We start from the raw sequence: 19,112 nt of genomic DNA on the forward strand, positions 1-19,112 counted from the left end.
TATATAAAGGCTACTACAAGCTGATTTTTGTGGTTTAGATTAAAAATATTCTCCCAAATTCTCATATGTATGGGAGATGATTGAATCATGTGGCTGACAGAGCTGACCATTAGCATTATAGTTGTGACCTACAATGGTGTATTCTTGTCCCTAGCCCCTCCTTTTATTCTCTGCTTCTTGGATACCAGGAGTTGACCACCTCTTTTCTTGTGTCTGCCATGGAGCCAGCTGATCATGGAGGAAACTCATGGGTCTAATTAAGCCTCTACTTACTTAAATTAGGGGTGTTGGACATTGTGTCTCACCAATGAGGAAAATGCTAACAAAGTGATGCTCAGTTTCCCTACCTGTTGTAACCAATCAGTAACAGTTTATGGACATGCACAAGTCCTGAAGCCATAATGAAATACTGAATTTATTTTATTCTGTGCTTTTTGAAATTATATGATCTTAAATATGATGAAAGATAGCAAGTAGAGCCTTATTGGTATTGTTTTAATATTTGTTCTTCAGATTCCTTTAAGAAAGTAAAAGGTTGGTTTCTCCTATTATTTTAAAATAACTGGGGAAAATGTTCCTAAACTACTTCTACTAAAGCAAAATATACTCAAGTGAACCAGTTAGTAGGAAGGAAGCTGTTTGATAATGTGATTATAAGATATTTGAGGTCTGAATTGTAGTATTAAAATAAATCACCAATTGAACTGTGCAGACGAGTCTTTATTACATGGAGTAAGTGTACTAAAATGATAGGGAGGAGACTTGGGTTCTGGTATCCTGTAGCGTGATTTACTTGGAGGACCATTAGCTTCCATGCCTATAAAATAAGAAAGGTGAAAAATTATTTCAAAAGTCTGCTTGTGCTATACAATTGAAGGACTGTGATCTTTTCCTAGGGAAAGATCTCTACTGAAAATTTCTAACAGCATCCAGAGGACAGGAATTTTTAAGGACTCAATCTGACCTCTGAGATCACAGAGGCCCAGAGATGATAATCAACTTGGTCAAGGTCACAGGGTGAAGTGAGCAGCACTGTGGTGATGAGGATCCCTTATGGAGGCTCATTCCTGTACTCTGTCCTGGACAAAAGTCCTTGAGATAGAAAGCATCTAATATTTTGTTTTGGAAAAGTGAAGGTTAAGTCTCCAATACTAAACTGTTAGAGTTTTTTGATTTTCAGTAAAGTACTCTGCAATTCATTCTGAAAAACTTGTGTGTGTGCGTGTGTGTGTGTGTGTGTGTGTGTGTGTGTGTGTGTGGGTGTGTGTGTGTGTGTGTTTGGGGGAAAGGTCACAAAAATCAGGGGAAAAGGATTGATTTTACAGTTTATACCTTTGAACTTTGTAAACTAGGTCTTGTTTCACTAGATATTGTTTTGGGCTTCTCAGTGAAGATGCTCTAGAAATTCTGATCCTTACCACTCACATGGTAGTCACAGGTGATTATGTGATGCAATGGATCATGAGCTCATGTACCAGGGTTGATTTTATGGAATACATGAGATCTTCTATTTCAAGAGCTTCTGAGACAGTGCTTCTTGATTGAAGACAAAATCTCTGCCCTGGTAGCTGATTGTAGGCCTTCACAGAATCATCACAGTGTACATCAAAATCTAACTGCTAATGACTGAAATTTAAAATGCCCAATTCTGTTATTATAAGTAAAATCTAATTTTTAAAAATAAAAAGAAAGGGTAGCATAACAAGAATACTAAAACTACAGGGAAAATTACTTTTCTTTGTTATACAAAGGAAATTACATAATCACAAAAAAGAGTTTTTTGGAAAAGTCTATAAATATAGCAATTTAGTCTTACTTTCAGTGAAGTATAGAGTAGGTACTAGGTATCTATATTTTAATAAATCTCCAGAGATAAGTATGATATGATTTCTCAAGTGAAATTTTCTAACTTAAACAATGCTAGGTGCAAGCTAAAGTAGGCAAATAATGCACAAACATTTAAAAAATTATTACTGAAATTGTGCCTTAAAATGTTAAGTGGACAATGAGGGCACTGATAAATGTGCGGGTCCCTCTTACACATGGGACATTTTATAAAGTTTTTATATTAATTTTACTTCCCTACTATAGCTTCAACATTTCACAACATACACGTGTATCAAAATAACACATTGTATCTGAAAAATATATATACTTATTATGTGTCATTCATAAATAAAATAAAAAACAAAAATAAATTTAACAGTAAAGATTGAGAAGCTCTTTTGATGAGGTATTTTTGTATAGCTGAAACAGTAGTATGTCATATAAACCTATTGCTAACAACTTTCTTCTTATAAAGTGACAAAACTAAGTTTCTGACTTTTCAAGGGCTTATGGGAAATTTTAACAAGTGTTTTAAGTGTAAAAATATTCACAATATTATTTCATTTTTCATTTAGGATTCTGTTTATTTTTAATTAATTAAGTTTATTAGTTCACTTTAGATACCTATAGTGATCACACTCAACATAGGGAATTTGTTCCTTTACACAATGTGTCTCTGTTTTTGAGACTGGGTCTAGCTTTGTAGTTCAGGTTTGGCCTTGAACTCACTATGTAGCCCAGGATGACACTGAACTGGTAGCAGTTTTTGCCTTAATCTCCAAGTGCTGGGATTACACATGTGTACCACCAAACCTAGCTTCATTGTATGTTTTGATTTTTCATTTCTAAATTTTCTTCTCCTTGTTTCAACCCCTATTCCCCTCCTAGACATTTTTAGGTTAATGAATGAACCTTAAGACCATACTCTTAAGTGAAATAAATCAGACACACATGTGTAAGTACTGCATTGCTTCTCTGATGAGAAAAACCAAAAATGTGAATAAGGACCAAACTGTATAATAGACATTATGAAATATTAAGAAAACGTTCAAATGGAAAGTAAAACTAGGGATGGGGAAGGGGGAAAGAAAATAAGGGACAAGAGAAAAACGAGGCTAGAAGGAGGAAATGGAAACATAGCTTTTATAAATAAGGATTCTGTTCATTTTTTTAAACTTTTATTAGTACATATTTTCAGCACATGCTGATAATATTCAGTGTAGGATATTGGTGCATGTACATAACCCATTACAATTATTCTTTCTCTTTCTTTTTTTTTTTTCTTTGAGATGAAGTCTCTCTATGAAGCATAGGCTGGCCTTGAGCTCACTTTTTAGCTCAGACTGGTTTCGTATTTACAATAATTCTCCTGCCTCAGCCTCTAGAGTGCTGGGATTACAAGCGTGTGCCATCACATCTGGGTTTTATTTCCCTCTCTTTCCCCTTCTGTGTATCCTCTTTTATTTTGCCAGTATCTTATTTAGGTGTTTATTTATTTATCTTATAAGCCCATATTAGGTAATTATCCTATGTACAGTTTTAAACCTGATAAATAGGCCAAATTGACATGTTATTTGAACAATTAACATAGTATTGTGAATTCTGAGAGTGTGAATGCTTGTAGTTTGGCTACCAACAAATATTTGGTAATACAATAAAATTGAAATATAATGTAATGCAAAGAGACAATAAATAAATAGGAAAAATACTGAAATGTAACAGTTTTTCCTTTATTTTACAGAATAATCTGATAAAGTGAGAACAATTTGTTGGAAATTATTCTGTTGACAGACACATTCTCTACTTTGGGAGCAGATCACAAAGAAGGTAACCTAGAGAGACTGAGTTTGTACTGTGGTGCCTTGGTTCATGAGTGATTCTGTTCATGAACAAATCAGTTCACAATCAGGAGCATTTGACAAAATTTTGCTTCTCTTCATGAACTCCAAATCATGTGATGAACACCAGTGCATAAATCTTCCCCATAATCATGGAATGAATTAAGTTGTTGAACTGGAGTATCATTGTACTTTCTACATACAAAACTATAAGCACATAAATGTGTGTGTTTTTAAGCCATCAAAGTATCAATAATCTGTTTTAATACCATAAGAAATGGAAGAGCGACTGTTTACACCATAAAACCTTATTAAAAGCAGACTTAAATTCTAAAAGAAAGTATTGTTTTTGATGGCATTGTGGAATTCTTAGGTTAAATTTAGTATCCATTATTAAATTGGAGTCCAAAGTAATCACAACCTCTTTTTGATAACTGTATGAATCGTGAAAATTGAGTCAGTTTGGAAATTTTTAAAATACAAATTTGTTCCTTTTCAAATTCTATTACTGAGAACTATCCAAAGTCCTGTAGCTGTTCATTCCTTTTCTTTAACCACCTCTTTCCCACTCTGTAGCAAAAATTATTTTAAATAAGAACAAAAAAGATTTTTGCTATCCTTTAATCAACAAAACATCTTGCTTGATATCTCTTATAGGGCCTCATTTATGCATATAAATGATGATTTGGAAGCAAAATCACTTCTACTCCTCAGAGAAAACCAGACATCCATGATTTGATATTGCTATTGATTTTTTTTAGATTTGCTCATAGATATACATAATCCAGCTATATTCAGCTACACACATATCTCACACAACTCTGTAAGGCAGAAATGACAAGAGTAAAACATATTGAAAGGAGGGAGAGGGAGCTATGTACAAGTATGAATTCCCTGTGATGTGTGTGATCACTATGCATATCTAAAATGTTCCAATGAAATTAAAAATAAAAAAGAACTCAAAATAATTAGCCCACTTAAAATAAAAGAAATGAGCAAGTGAAATGAGCAGTCACTCTACAGAGGAAGAGGTACAAATGACCAAGTAGTATATGAAAAAATTATTCAACGTCTCTGGCCATTATAGGAGTGCAAATTCAAAAACACTAAGATTCCATCAAGAAATCAAAACAACAAATGTTGGTGGTGTGGCTGTGGGTAAAAAGAAATCTTCCTACATTGTTGTTGGAAATGTAAACTAGTACAACCATTATTGAAATTGATATGGACGTTTCTCAAATAAGTAAAACTAGAAATCCATATGACCCTGCTATACCTTTTTAAGGTAACTTCTCCAAAGAGCTAAGACATCATACTATAGTGACACATACATATCAATGTTCATAGCTACATAATTTATTATAGCTAAATCCTGGATGTAGCTATTCCATTTTTGGATTGGGTCTTTGAATTTTTGGGAACTAATTTTTTTAATTCTTTATATGTTCCAGAAGTCTTTTGTCTAAGAATTGGCTTAGATTTTTTTCCTAATTATTGAGTTTTCTTTTCACTATGTTGAAGATTTCTTTGGCTATGCAAAAACACTTTTTAACAGGATGAGATTCTAGTTTTTAACTCTGGGAAGTATTTCCCAGAAAATTTGATTTTTGTTTATGAAGTCCTGGCCTGCTCCTATGTCATCAAGATTTTGATCTAATTTGTCTTCTGGCAGATTTGGTGTTTCTGTTTTAATATTTAGATTTCGATCCATTTTGATTTTAATTTAGTGTATGGTGATAGACATAGATCCAGTTTTACTCTTTGACATATGGAGAACCAGTTTTTCCAGCCCCACTTGTTAAAGAGCTGTCTTTCTTCCAGTGAACATATTTGGCTCTTTGGTCAAAGATAAGGTGAGTGAGTTTGTTTTTAGTTGTGGTTGTATCTTTTAATCTATTCCATTTTTTCTTCAGGTCAATTTTTATTCCAGCACCATGCTGATTTTATCATATTAGTTTTGTAGGATAACTTCAAGTCAGGGATTGTGATTTCTCCTGCCTTGACTTTGTTGCTCAGAATTGCCTTTGCTATTCTAAGGCTTTTCTCGTTCCATATGAATTTTAGAAACAATTTCTCTAGAACTGTGAGGTGTTCTAGTGGTATTTTGATTGGAATTGCATTAAATCTGTATAATAATTTTGGGAGAATGGACATTTTCCCAATATTTGCTCTTCTTATCCATGAACAGGGAATGTCTTTCCAATTTTTGAAATGCTATTTGATTACATTTTTGGGGGTGCTATTATGAAGGGTTTGGTTTCCCTTACTTCTCTCTCAGTGAGATTGTTGTTTGTGTAAAGAAATGTTATTGATTTTTCAGTGTCAACCTTGTATCCAGCTACATTACTGAATTTTTTATTAGCTCTAGATGTCTTTCGGTGGAGTTTTGGGGGTCTTCTATGTAGAGTATCATGTCACCTGCAAAAAAATCATAATTTCTTCCTTTCCTTCCCTTATTCCTTTTATTTCTCTTTCATGTTTAATTGCTTAGACTAATATTTCCAGAACTATATTGAACAGGTATGGTGATGCTGGACATACTTGTCTTGTTTCTGATTTTATGCTGAAAGTTTTCAGTTTTTGTCCATTTAGTAAGATGTTGGTAGTTAGTTTCTCATATATGGCTTTTATCAGATTGAGGTAAAGATCATCTATTCCAAATTTCTATAGGGTTTTTATCACAAATGAGTGTTGGACTTTATCAAAAGTTTGTTTTGTATCTCTTGAAATGATCACATGATTCTTATTGTTGGCTCTATTGATATGGTGTATTACAGTTTTTGTTTTGTGTATGATGAACCATCCCTAAATTACTGCAATGAATCTCATTTAGTCACGGTGTTAATCTTCTATATTCTCTTTGCCAGAATTTTATTATGGATTTTTGCATCTACATTCATTAGGGAAACTGGCCTCTATTTCTCTTTTTTAGGTTGAGTCTTTCTCTGTTTTTGAATTTAGGTTAATCTTTTCTTCCAGGAATGAGTTAGGGAGAACTGCTTCTCTTTCAACTTCACTGAAGAGTTTGAGTGTTGGCATTAAGTCTTCTCTAAATTTGTTATAAAACTCAGAAAAGTAATTCCATTAGTACCTGGGTTTTTCTTTGTTGGTAAGATTCTAATTACATTTTCAATTTCATTAACTGAAATTGAGGTTTTCATAAGTTTTATATCTTTTTGATCCAGCTTTGGTAGCTTCTATATATCTAGAGATATGCCTATTTCTTCTGTGTTATCGTATCTATGAGATTAAATGTTTTCATGGTAGGTCCTGATTATCTTCTGTCATATGCTGGGCAGACTTTCAACAGGCCACAAGTGTCACGCCAGGGTCCCCCAGCTGGGTGGAGTATGCTGAGAAGACTTTCAGCAGGACACATACTGAGTGCTGAGACTCCCAGACTGTTTGGGTCCCTAGGTAGGCTTGGCTTCTTTTATGTAAATTTTTGGACACAGGAAAGTGAAAATTCTCTTGATGCTTTAAAGGTACACTCATCTTTTCATTTACCTAGTACCTCATCTTTGTGATCCCCTATTACAGTAAGCAGAGTACCTGACTGTGGTTATATAAATTAGCAATCATTGGGGAAAAATCTTATGAAACTTTCACTTTCCCCAAGTCGAGATACAGCATAGTTCCTAAAAAGGCTAAGAAGACTTTTTTATCTAATGTTCAATGCAATATCATGATTAAATACGTGTTTGTACATAGGTTAAGGTACTGGTATGTTTTGATTTATGTTCTGGCTTTACTAATTGGGTGATTATGGGCAAACTATGAAGTTTGTTCATGTGTAATGTTAAGTTAATAATATTAGCATATAACTAATAAAATTTGGAGTAGTGAGATGAGATTTGAAAAGAACTTACAGCAATACCTGGTGAATGTATTTAGTTATTATTATTACTTGTATTTTTACCTTATGTCCCTTAAGAATAGTTTTTCAGAGTTAGGAAAAATAATAAAAGAACGTATCACCTTCAACACATTGGTGTAAAAGTATGTCATGTCAAAAACCTTCTTAAATGTGCTTTAGAAGATGAAAATTATTACCTTTCCTCTCCTGATCCTTGCTCAGCTATGTAGATACTGTCTGCGTCTTGGAATAGCTGTCCACATCAGATAAAGATTACTCTTTGCTACTGGGTGTGTTGCATGTGTAAATACAGTGTGGGAACATGGGAGTCTAGTTTTTCAAGTTCCTGTTCCTAGCGGTTCATGAGGGGCAAGTAGCCTAGAATTGTACAGTTTGTATATCTGAAAGAAAAAGAAGCCTGCAAAATATTGCAACCTTCCAATTGAGGAAACCTTCAGGCTGAGGTAAGACTGGTGTGTTTAGAGAACCTCCAGGGTGATACCTGCTTTCTTGATTGTTATGTTCTGTGTTTTTGTGCATGAACGTGGTGAGTAATTTGCTTGTCAGGAAGAAAATGACTCCTTCAACCTCTTGATATTGCATTTTACAATAAAAGGAAATAGGGAAGCATATATGCAGAAGCAATATTTTGTCCTTTAGCCTGCTATAAATTTGGTGGGTTGGGATGAGAAACATGAGTATTGTCTTGCTATTAGCACTGAATTTAATCAGAAAATTGAAGCTTTGCATTAGACCTTACTTAACAATGAATAGAATATGCCTAAGTACAAAGATGTACTTTAATGACATACAGAAATCAAGTTCACAGCAGAAATATTGTCATTTTACCAAAAACCTCTCACATGTCTGTGTAGAAGACAGTACTGTCTCTCAGGTTCTATCATTTATCAGAAATATTGAATGTTGTGTTTATAATTATTGAATTGTTTTTGCATTCGGTCCCATTCTTGATGTGGATAAATATCTATAATATGCTCAGGTGTGTGTCTGCGTGTGTGTATGAAGTCTGAAAACTCTTGAATAATTTTAATATGAATATGATATTTTTAGTCGCATGAAGAAATGAGATTGATTGGAAATATGAATATGTATTGGAAAAAATGCATCAGGGTTTAACATTTTTCCTTCAATATAATTTTTAAATTTTTAGTGCATTTTCCTCATTCAAGTAAAGATATATGATTGTAAAATAATATATATCAAAATGTATGCCTCAATAATATATATGTAAAAAAAATAATATATATGTATAACTCAAAATAGTATAAATAGCATTTATATGTACTAATACATTTAAAAATACAACTTAAATATTAGTTTCTTAAAAATCATTAAACACAGAAATTACGTATTTAGGTTTTCATTTTATAATAATTGTTTTGTGTGTTTAGATAATAGCTTAAACACATGACATTACAATTAATACTCTATATCTTAAGTGCACAAAGCCATTCTTTTGGGCATTAATGAAATCCTTAACTAGAGACTTGACACAAACCCACATTGGCATATACATTTACATATGAGCAACTAACATCAGAAAAATGGATAAGAGCAAAGGTGAGGAAAATATCTTATTGGTTTCTTGACTGTTGATTCATATTTTTTCAATGTGTTGATAAGTTCCTAAAGTTCTCTGTTAGCCTAAATTTAGAAATTATCTGTGTGGTCTTTACACGTATTCTGGTTTGATAAAGTATTCTAACATACTTAATGAATAAAATTATTGGCTATCTGTCACTTTGTGTCTTGGAGAACATTTAACATGATTGCTGAAACTACCTTCTGGTAATTATTTAGTATGTTAAGGGGAAAAAAAGGGAAATACAGTTTTAAAATCTGTGAAATGAGCAGTCCATTTAACCTAAGGTTTATTATACAATATCATGTGTTAGAGATGTTTTGCCAGCATATATAAACACTTAGCTAATCATGTTTAATACTTTCTATTTAGGTTCACTTGTAAGGATATTTTTATGCACCCCATATGTTACATGTGTCTGCTCTCTAGTCCTTTGTTCTCTCACCATCTGCCCCCTCCACGCACCACAGATTTGCGTATTTTAGATGATTTCACAGAATTCTTTATCTTGTCTTCAGCAGGTTTCATTCCTGGTGATCTCTTTCTTTGAGTAGTTTCATGATTTCCTGGGTCTTCTGTTTCTCCACATCTTCTGATTATTATTTCTCCGTATCCCTCCAAGTCCTAGTTCACAGACTTCTGGTTCTGCTGAAGAGAATAATAAAACAAGGGGCTCCTAATTTGTCTGTATCACTGGCAGATCTGACATCTGTAGTGACCACTTTAAGTTCTGAAGATCATCTGGAAGATGATCAAAGCTTATACAGAAACAAAATGTGATAAATACCTGTGTGCTGGGAAGGCAAGTTCAATGAGTCAGCTTCTCTTTCAGCAAAACATTTTGGTAAGATATGGTTAGTAAAGCACGCCCCTGTGGCTTCACTTTTTTTTTTTTTAATTGACTTTTGCGACCAAGCAAAGTGGCACATGGAGGAAGTTACAGTCCTCTGAGAAGTGGAGACAAGAGAATTGCAAATTTGAGCACAGCCTAAGTGACTTACTGGCTTTCCAAGATTTTGCCTGAAAATTAAAAAAAATTTAAATATGTGGAGTGTATCTCTATGTGAAGGCCCTAAGTGTTACCCCCAGTTACTATAAAAAAATAGCTTTAAAATTACTCTGTGAGATAAAATCTATCTTGATCACATTACTGACATTGTACTCCCAAATCATCTGTATATAGTGCTGTAAAGAAATCCATTACCTATTTGTGTATTCATTCATTCAATTAAAATTTAGTGACAGGTATTGGTGAGACACAGCTAGGCACCAGATGCTTTTTTTATCTGAATATTCTTATTTTTATTTTTATTTTATGAAATAGCTCCCAAAATCTCATAATAAAATGATAAGATAATTAACAATACTTAATTGTTAATGTAAAATTATCTTGAAAGTTTAAGTACAAAGCATAGAACAAAAAGTTCTTAAAATAAGAGACAAATGGATAACACAAAACTTTCTTTTTAATGAGCTAAGATAAATTTATAGTATAAATGAAGCAAATTAGTATACATGAAATATTTTTAAAACAATGAATAGGTAAGCACTGACAAGAATACAGAAAGATTAGTCCTCCCCTAAAATAAATGACTCAATTTTTTAAAAAGGCCACTGAAATGAATAGACACTTCTTACAGAAATACAAATGGACAATAGATACATAGAAAAATCTCATTTTTGCTGACCATCAGAGAAATGCAAATTAAAACTACAATGAGATACTATCTTCCCTCACTAATGACTATTATCAAAAATATAATAATAACAAATGCTAGCAAGTATATAGGGATACGTGAATTCTTCTGTATTGTTGGTAGGAATGTAAACTAGTACCAGCACTATGGGAAATTAGTGTGGAGATTCCTCAAGTAACTAAAAATGGGGTTTCCATTTGACCCAACTATCCTCTTTATATGTATGTTTCCAAAAGTGAAAATCATCATATTATAGGAATATATGCATACCTATGTTTATAGCAATATAACTTATAATAACTAGATGATGAAAGTGTAAATGACCATCAACTGATGAGTGGATAGAAAAATGTGGCATTTATATACAACAGAGTACTGTGCTGCCATAAAGAAAGATAAAGTTGAGACATTTGTTAGTAAACGGATGGAATTTGAGAACATAATGTGATGTGAAATAAGACAGAGGCACTTGCTTAAGTATTACAGTTTCCTTTGAATGAAAAACATTATCTATATCTACATAATGTATATTTAAACCTATCTATATATATAGATAGATCTATCTATGGTCTATCTATCATCTATCTATCTATTATCTATCTATCTATCTATCTATCTATCTATCTATCTATCATCTATAGGGTCACTGGAATTATAGTAGGGAACAATTAGGTCTGCCTTTATGTACCTGTAGTTTAATTAGGAAAGATGTAATTCTACTCAGATAATTCATTTAAATTGTGATAAATTTGATGAGTAGTTTCCAAACCTCATTCCAATTGTCTGCTTTTCTTTACTGACATACGCGATCAGTTCTCGTTTCTTGAATTTTCTCCTCCCTTCTTGTCTATTGATTTGCATTATTTAATCATCTGCTTTTTACTACATCCCTCCTCTCCTTTTCCTCTTCTTTCCCTACATGTTAGATTCCCCTGTAGATTCAGCATTTAGAGCATAACCTATTGCCTTTTACCCCATCTGTAGCTTTTAATTGTAGTTTTATGTATTGTCATTAAATGAATGCCCATCTTCTGGTCTTATCCTTCTGTTATGTTTTGTAAGTTTGATTGTCACCTGACATTCATCACAGTTTTAGCCAAACAAATCTATTTTGTGTCAAACCACTTTTTATTTCACAGTATTTCTGAAAATAGCTTTGATGATCAGCTGATTTCTCATATTTGAAATCTTGAGGTCAATTTTATTTCTAATTCTTCTTTTCATCTAGGTACCCAAATCATTATCAAACCCTTTCATTTCTTACATCACATTATGTCTTTCAGTCATGTTTTCTCATCTTTCTTTTCTTTTTTCTTCTATTTTTTCATTCTTCCCTTTGTCAGTCAAAGAGAACAATTTAGAATTCAAGAACTTGATCAGCTCTAATTTCAATCAGAAAGTCCATACCTAACAAATATCTTCATTTTGTAAATCCTGGAAAGAGAATCGTGAGGACAGTAGAAAGAACACAGCAAAAGACCCATATTAAAATTCTGATCCTACCATCCATTGCCACTTGTGTACTCTGTTAGCTTGGATTCCTCAGTCAGCCTGTCTTTCACATTGGGCACAAGGAAAAAAATCACATTATGGAGGCAAAACCATTTTAAACTGGGAGCACTGTATCAATATAAAGTAAGATATTTTATTAGAAAAATAAATGAGGAGCAGGCTTTAGCTACTGAGTGTATGAGTTGACAGCATGGACTTTACGTCTAGATAAGCTGAGTGTAAATCTCAGTTCTACTACGATTCTACTCTTACCAACTCTATTTTTTCAGCTGTGTGGAATCGGGGAAATTTTACTTAGCTTCCTTGTACTTGAGTTTAGTCATTTATAAAATGGGAGTAATAATGGTTTCTACTCATAGAAGTGTTGTAGGATTAAAAGGGTTAATAGACGTACCATACTTAAAATCCATGTCAGCATAGCACCCTTCAAGTACAGAAGAGGTGGTGAGGGTCAGCAAGACTAGATGTGGGCACTAGGTGGGAGTTACTTGTTAGAACTGGGGAACCAGATGAAGGTCAGATAGAGCAAGAATGGAAATGCAAAACCACAAGGTAATCCAATCCCTCATTAGTCATATAAAAATGATCTTGTCATCTAGGGCAGAACTGAGCAAATATACACTAAGGTGTCATGAAAATTCAGAGAAACCATTTGAGGCTCAAGGATGGGTCCATTTCAAATACATAGTTTGGTTAAAGAAAAAAATAGTGTTAAATGGTTTTTCTTTTTAGGATCATGAAATATGTCATATGTCACAGAATCAAAATGTCAGTATGGAAATGGTAAAAAGTAGAATGCATCCTTTATATTCTAAAGATCACTTTCTTTAAGAAGTAGAACTTTCTAATATCTCAGTGTGGGAGAACCTTAAAATGGTATTATTTTCAATGTATAGAATAATTCCTTAGAGTATTACTTTTATTAACATATAGTAGCTCCACTGGATGAAATTTTAGCTTCATTTTTCATAATCAGAAAGAAAAAAATAATACTTAGAACAATTCATGGGACTATTTTAAGTGCTTTACACATTTTGTTGTTTGGATTAGTTTGGTTGTATTCTTTTGAGTTTTGGTTTATTTGCTTTTTGAGAAAGGATCTATCTATGTAGTCCAAGATGGTCCCGGACTTCCTATGTAGTTTATGATTGGCATGTGACGTGAGATCCTCCTGTTTAAGCTTCCCAAATCTTGGGCTTACTTTGTACACCATCACACCTGGACTTTACATACTTTAACCCATTTAATCTTCACAAGAACTCTATGGGATAGACATATCATCACCATCCCACTCATATAAGAATAAATTAAGGAACAGAAATATCATAAACAATTAATAGATAATTGGATCAGGTTGAAGAACCAGGCTGTCAAACACCAGAGCCCGTGTTTTCAGGAGTTGATTAAGAACATCTCAGCACCTCTGTGCTGTAGCATCTTCCTGAGAGGGCAGAGTTCTGGAGTTCTGTCCTGAATGTTGTAGCTCCAATTTTCCTTGACAAATGCCATGAAATATTTGATAATTTTTACAACAGATAAAATTTACTTAAACAATAAGTATCTCCATTATACAGTAATCCTATGCAAGAAGGGTCTGGTTTTCTCATTTGTGATTTTATATTTCAGCATTAAAGTTCTGAAATACTGATGTTTTATGTTATCCTATACTTCATTCATGCTTCTGGGCATTAGTGCATATTACTTTTCATCTTTTCTTTGCAAAAATTCACATTGATTTTTGAGTCTAGCATTTTGCTTTGTTTCCTATTTTATTTCATTATTATAACATTTTAAATTCTTGGAAATAATCATGTACTGTAACACATACTGGTAGAAAAACTAAGTTAATTTTAAAAATGAAATTTTAAATTCTCTGGCTATGTTTACACAATGACTATACATCTTTATTAGGTATAATTATTTTCTATTTTGGTTATCTTCTATTCATTTAAATGATCTTTCACCTTAATTTTTAACCTTCTACTAAGCTCCATCAGCTGCAAACATTAATATATTTTCATTTTCACTGAAAAAATATTAAAATCAAATTTATCTTCACCAAAACTTTAATAACCTTGTTCATTTCCAATGGACACAGCACCATTTGTAACTCTTGGTAAAGTATAATTTAGGTTGCAATCTTTGTAACAGTCGACCTATTCATTTAATCTAATTTGATTTAATCTAACAAAATGTCAGGAAATGCTCTGTTTGTACATTAAAACATGTCCAATTCATTGAAGTGTTGGCAGTTCTGTAAATAAACTATAGTAGCACTTTAATTTTGGTGTTGTACAGTTAGAAAACATTTAAAACAGAGTGTTGGCACTTACAGAGGAACTAAGAAAATGAACTTTATAAACAACTTCAGATATATACCATTCTCAAGCACATAAAAGAGTCAAAATCCAGGCCGGGGATTTAGCACGACAGCATAAGTGCCTGCCTGCCAATCTCAAGGTCGTGAGTTTGATCTCTGATACCAACAAATAAATAAATATAAAAATAATAAAACTGTAGTCAAAATCAAATTATAGATTTTAAAAATTAATTAATGCTGACAATGTTTTCTAAGAATATGAATGGTAGACTTCACCAAAATATAGATACTACAGGAAAGTGGGAATGTAAGAAATCACGCTTCACTCATAGCTATCAGATAATCATGTTCTCACGTCTAAAAATAGACTTTAAATGTAAATATACTTTTATGAAGATTACAAAACTGAAAGTTCAGCAGGGTTCACTTAGTAAAAATATACGGTCATATTGAATACATTTATTTCAAATAGCAAAGTAAGGTGGAGTCTATTTGTACCTCCTCCCAAGAGCTATGTATAGACAGCAATGGTCTTCAGTCCCCTGGTCAGACATCACAATTAAATTTGTGTGATTAAAATTTTGAAGTTTATTGTATTGTATCAAGTGGCATTATATCAAGGATAAATTTTCAAGCAAAGTAGGAAAAGCCTGGTGCAAAATAGATATTTTTCCAATTTCCAACAGAGAATGGTATATCCAAAGTTGTGCCCTCAGATGAATGTAGGATTTTTATGTTGAATATTTTAATTAGAACAAGGTGTTTACTAAAAACTCAATTTGTGTTGAGGAATCACCTCCTTTTAATTCAGAGGCTAGTATAGAGAAAATGCTATTAATCTTACCCTCAAGGAAGTCCATTCAGTCTCATTAAAAAAATGGAATGATCTGTTTTTACTACCCAGGTTCGGGAAGAAAGAATTTAACTGCCTTCAAACCATTTACAGCTACCACTTAATTATGTTTGCTGGCTATTACAGAGTTTGAGCTCTCAACATGGGAAGATTTTTTCTAAACAAATACATACAAAACTGAACAACCATTGATTTTCTTTCAAGTGAATTCTGGAGTCTTATTGTTCTTCTGAAAATGCTCCTATTTGTTTTTTTTTTATATTTATGCACAATAGGATATAACTAAAAAATTGTTCCACTGCAACCTACAGAGTAGATCCTTGAACAAGAATTAAATCCAGTAAAAATCTTTTACTACATTCAGAAAATTATTGAACATGGGCCGACAAATATGAAACAGAGGCTAAAATATAGGTCTAATGCTGCTACTAATTGTAACTGCTCAGACTTTCTGAAGATCTACTGTGACTTCAGGGCTATTCTAGCATTTTCCATGTAACCAAGACACACAGAAGTTCAGTCTTTTCTCCAAGATTCCACAACTAAAAATTTCAGAGTCTACATTTGGACCAGAGTTCCTGCTCCTGTATCAGCATCATCTTGTTCAAGTTAAGTAACTTCTAAAGGTATCTTTCTAGAATATTTTCTTCTACTTCCCCAATTCCTATGTGTGTCCTTGTGTGTCAACCCTACTCAATCTGTGCTGTTCTCTGCATAGCTGTCACTGATCTGGCTCTTCTGTTTTATATTATCCATCTCTGTTCACAGTATTCTATCAAAATTCCTAGGTTTTACCCCAGTTTTATTAAGTCAGAATCTTTGGATATGGAATCTCAAGAATCTATTTTAATCAACCCCATAGACACTCTTGTGTATACTAAAATCTAAATCCATTCAGTCTATGCTGTAAACCTCAGTGACTCTCTTTTTTCTTCATAATATTCCTGTTTATCTGATCAGTGGATCCTACTAAGATTATTCCCAAGTATCACAAAAATGACCCTTGATTTTTCCCCATTTATTCAGTTTTAATTCTTAATCTCTCTTTGGCACTCTTTCAAGAGCCTATCTGGTCTCTACCCTGTCTTTTAGTTAATCACTATGCAGTGCTGGTCTTTCAAAACCCAAACTTAAAAGAGAAATCTGACTGTGGTATTCCTTGGTTTAAAAGTATTCACTATCTTGATAGCATGAGAGTAATATTGAGACTATTTAATATCTTGGCAGCCTTTCTTCAAATAAAATCCCACTGGAAATCCAACTCATAGAACAGTTGAAAGCAGAGTTGTTCTGTGTGAGGCAAGAATGGGCTCCACAATCTTAGTTACTCACCCTACCTTACTGTGTCTCCTGAGAAAACATTCCTAGAAAAATTTGAAAAACACTGGATAAAGCCAAGATACCTCACTTAGAAATCAAATTCATTCTCCCTGACATCTCCTTCCTCTTATCTCTCTGCCTTTGACCCAGCTCCCAGTCCAGAGTTATCCACTGTTTTCTGGACTGGTCATGTGTTCACTTTTTACAGTTGACTGTGTTTACAACATAAAATCATTACTTTCTTCTTTTTTTGGTCTTTTTTTGTTTTTATCGGTACCAGGGATCAAACTCACGACTGCCTGCTTGCAAGGCAGGCACTTATGCCGCTGAGCTAAATCCCCAGACCCTACTTTCTTCTTTTTAGTTATTGTTTCATTCATGTTCTCAGAGGTAAAATTGAAATTTTTGATTTTTTAATGTTTATATCTTACATCATTAGAAAGTAAATGGACCCCTGAGAATAGGACTGAAACGTTCTTTATGTATCCTCTAGATCCAGAACAGTTTCTTTTTTTACTTTAAAATCAAAACAGAAAAAATATAGAAACAACACAGAATTTAAAAAAAAATAGTAGGAAGTTAACAGTAATTAATATATTGTATATTGTTATCTGAGAAATCATTGTTCAAGTTACAAGATTTAGACATAAAAAAATGATCAAACAATCAAACAAGGGAAGCACAAACTGTTCTATTGGATGAACTAATGGAGATTAGTATTAAAGCTACCTATCTTGTATATACATACATACATATATGTATACCTATATACATACAATCTTTTCCCTTCGTCTTTTACTTTTTCCCCTTGCCCAGATATGTTTTCCTTTTGAGCACTTTCTTTCCAAAAGGAAATGAAAACATCGTCACAATACCATTTAGAATCCCATTACTCTTTCAGTCTTTTTTACACTAGGGAGACAATATGATACTTACAAATGCTTGCTTGATTAATTTCACTTGCGTATAAGGTTTCAAGTAGCCTCTATTTACCTACAAAAGCCTCAACATTATCCTTCTATATGGCTGATTAATATTCCGTTGTATAAACATACCACATCTTTTTATCCATTCTGTGATTGATGGACATTTGGGCTATTTCCAAGACTTAGCTATCACAAATAGTACTTCTATAAATCTGGGTGCACATATGTCTCTGAAGCATGACATAACAGAATCTAGCTATATAACTACCTTAAGTCTCCTGTATGTATGTATATTTTCCCTTTACCCATTCTTCTTTTCCCCCATCCAGTTTGTCCCTTAAACAGTTTCTTCCCAAGTCACAGTATGTATTGTGCACTTTTTTATTTTAAAGAAGAGAAAAGCAGAAAAATATAAATGTAAACAAATCTCAAAAACGACAAAAGCAAAATGACTACAACAACAATAAAACAATAGCTATATAGGTTTTCAAAACAAGATGATAGTAATTTCTGACATAGTTTTATATATGTTTATTGCATGAGCATTTATATACTCAGTGAGATTCTATTCTTTTTATGATATAATTTATGGCACCATTATCAAAGCATTACAAAACATAATTAAGGGGCTGGGGATTTAGCTCAGAGGCGTTGAGTTCGATCCCCGGTACCGATAAAAAAATCAAAGAAAAAAAAATGAAACCTAATTAAAAACATTTTTAAAACCCTGAATAACAAAAGGTGTATGTTGGTGAACTGGAAGCTAACACTATGAAGATACCAAATCTCATCTACAAAATCAATGAAATTCCAATAAAACTCCAACAGTGGCTGCTCTATGGTTATAAGCTCACTAAATAATAACAATATGAAAGTACAAAGATCTATAAACAACTAAATACTGCTGAGGGAGGAAGGTGTCTGATTAAGCCAGAGGTGGTGTGAGAAACTCAGGCACAAACAGGAGTGATTCTGTATATTCTTTTTAGAGTTTGTCTTTTCAGACTGGACATGACAATGAATTTAACACTACTTTAAAAACAGTTGTATTAAACTCAAAGCTCTACTGCCGAATACTGTGATGCTCTTACCATTGTTTCGGTGTGCTGTGGTCAAGCATAGTCACCAGTGGATATGTGCACTGTGAATCATGACATATAGAGAACTGCACTTATAAGGCTGAAAACATTTTTGACAGAAATAACATTTACTGAATTTTAATGTACTGATTTTTGTATATCCATTGCAAAAGCACGCAAATAGAGAAAGTTGTAAAGATATTAAAGAACATCCATAATGTAACTATTTAGATAGTACTAGTATGTAATTTGGTTTACTTTTTACCATTCTTTTATAGGAT

General features: G+C 33.0%; 1 long non-coding RNA gene across 1 annotated transcript; it reads right to left on the reverse strand.

Annotated features, from left to right (window-relative positions):
* Positions 1-699: 699 nt before the first annotated feature.
* On the reverse strand, positions 700-18,981 carry LOC134475408 (uncharacterized). Its single transcript, XR_010046507.1, has 3 exons — positions 9,912-18,981; positions 9,590-9,772; positions 700-817 (listed from the first exon to the last, which is right to left on the reverse strand). It is a non-coding gene; the product is annotated as an uncharacterized LOC134475408 (long non-coding RNA).
* Positions 18,982-19,112: the final 131 nt, after the last annotated feature.

Source organism: Cavia porcellus, unplaced genomic scaffold (assembly GCF_034190915.1).
Source record: "Cavia porcellus strain 051 isolate PalLab524CR breed Dunkin Hartley unplaced genomic scaffold, mCavPor4.1 scaffold_3, whole genome shotgun sequence".
Lineage (NCBI taxonomy): Eukaryota > Metazoa > Chordata > Mammalia > Rodentia > Caviidae > Cavia > Cavia porcellus.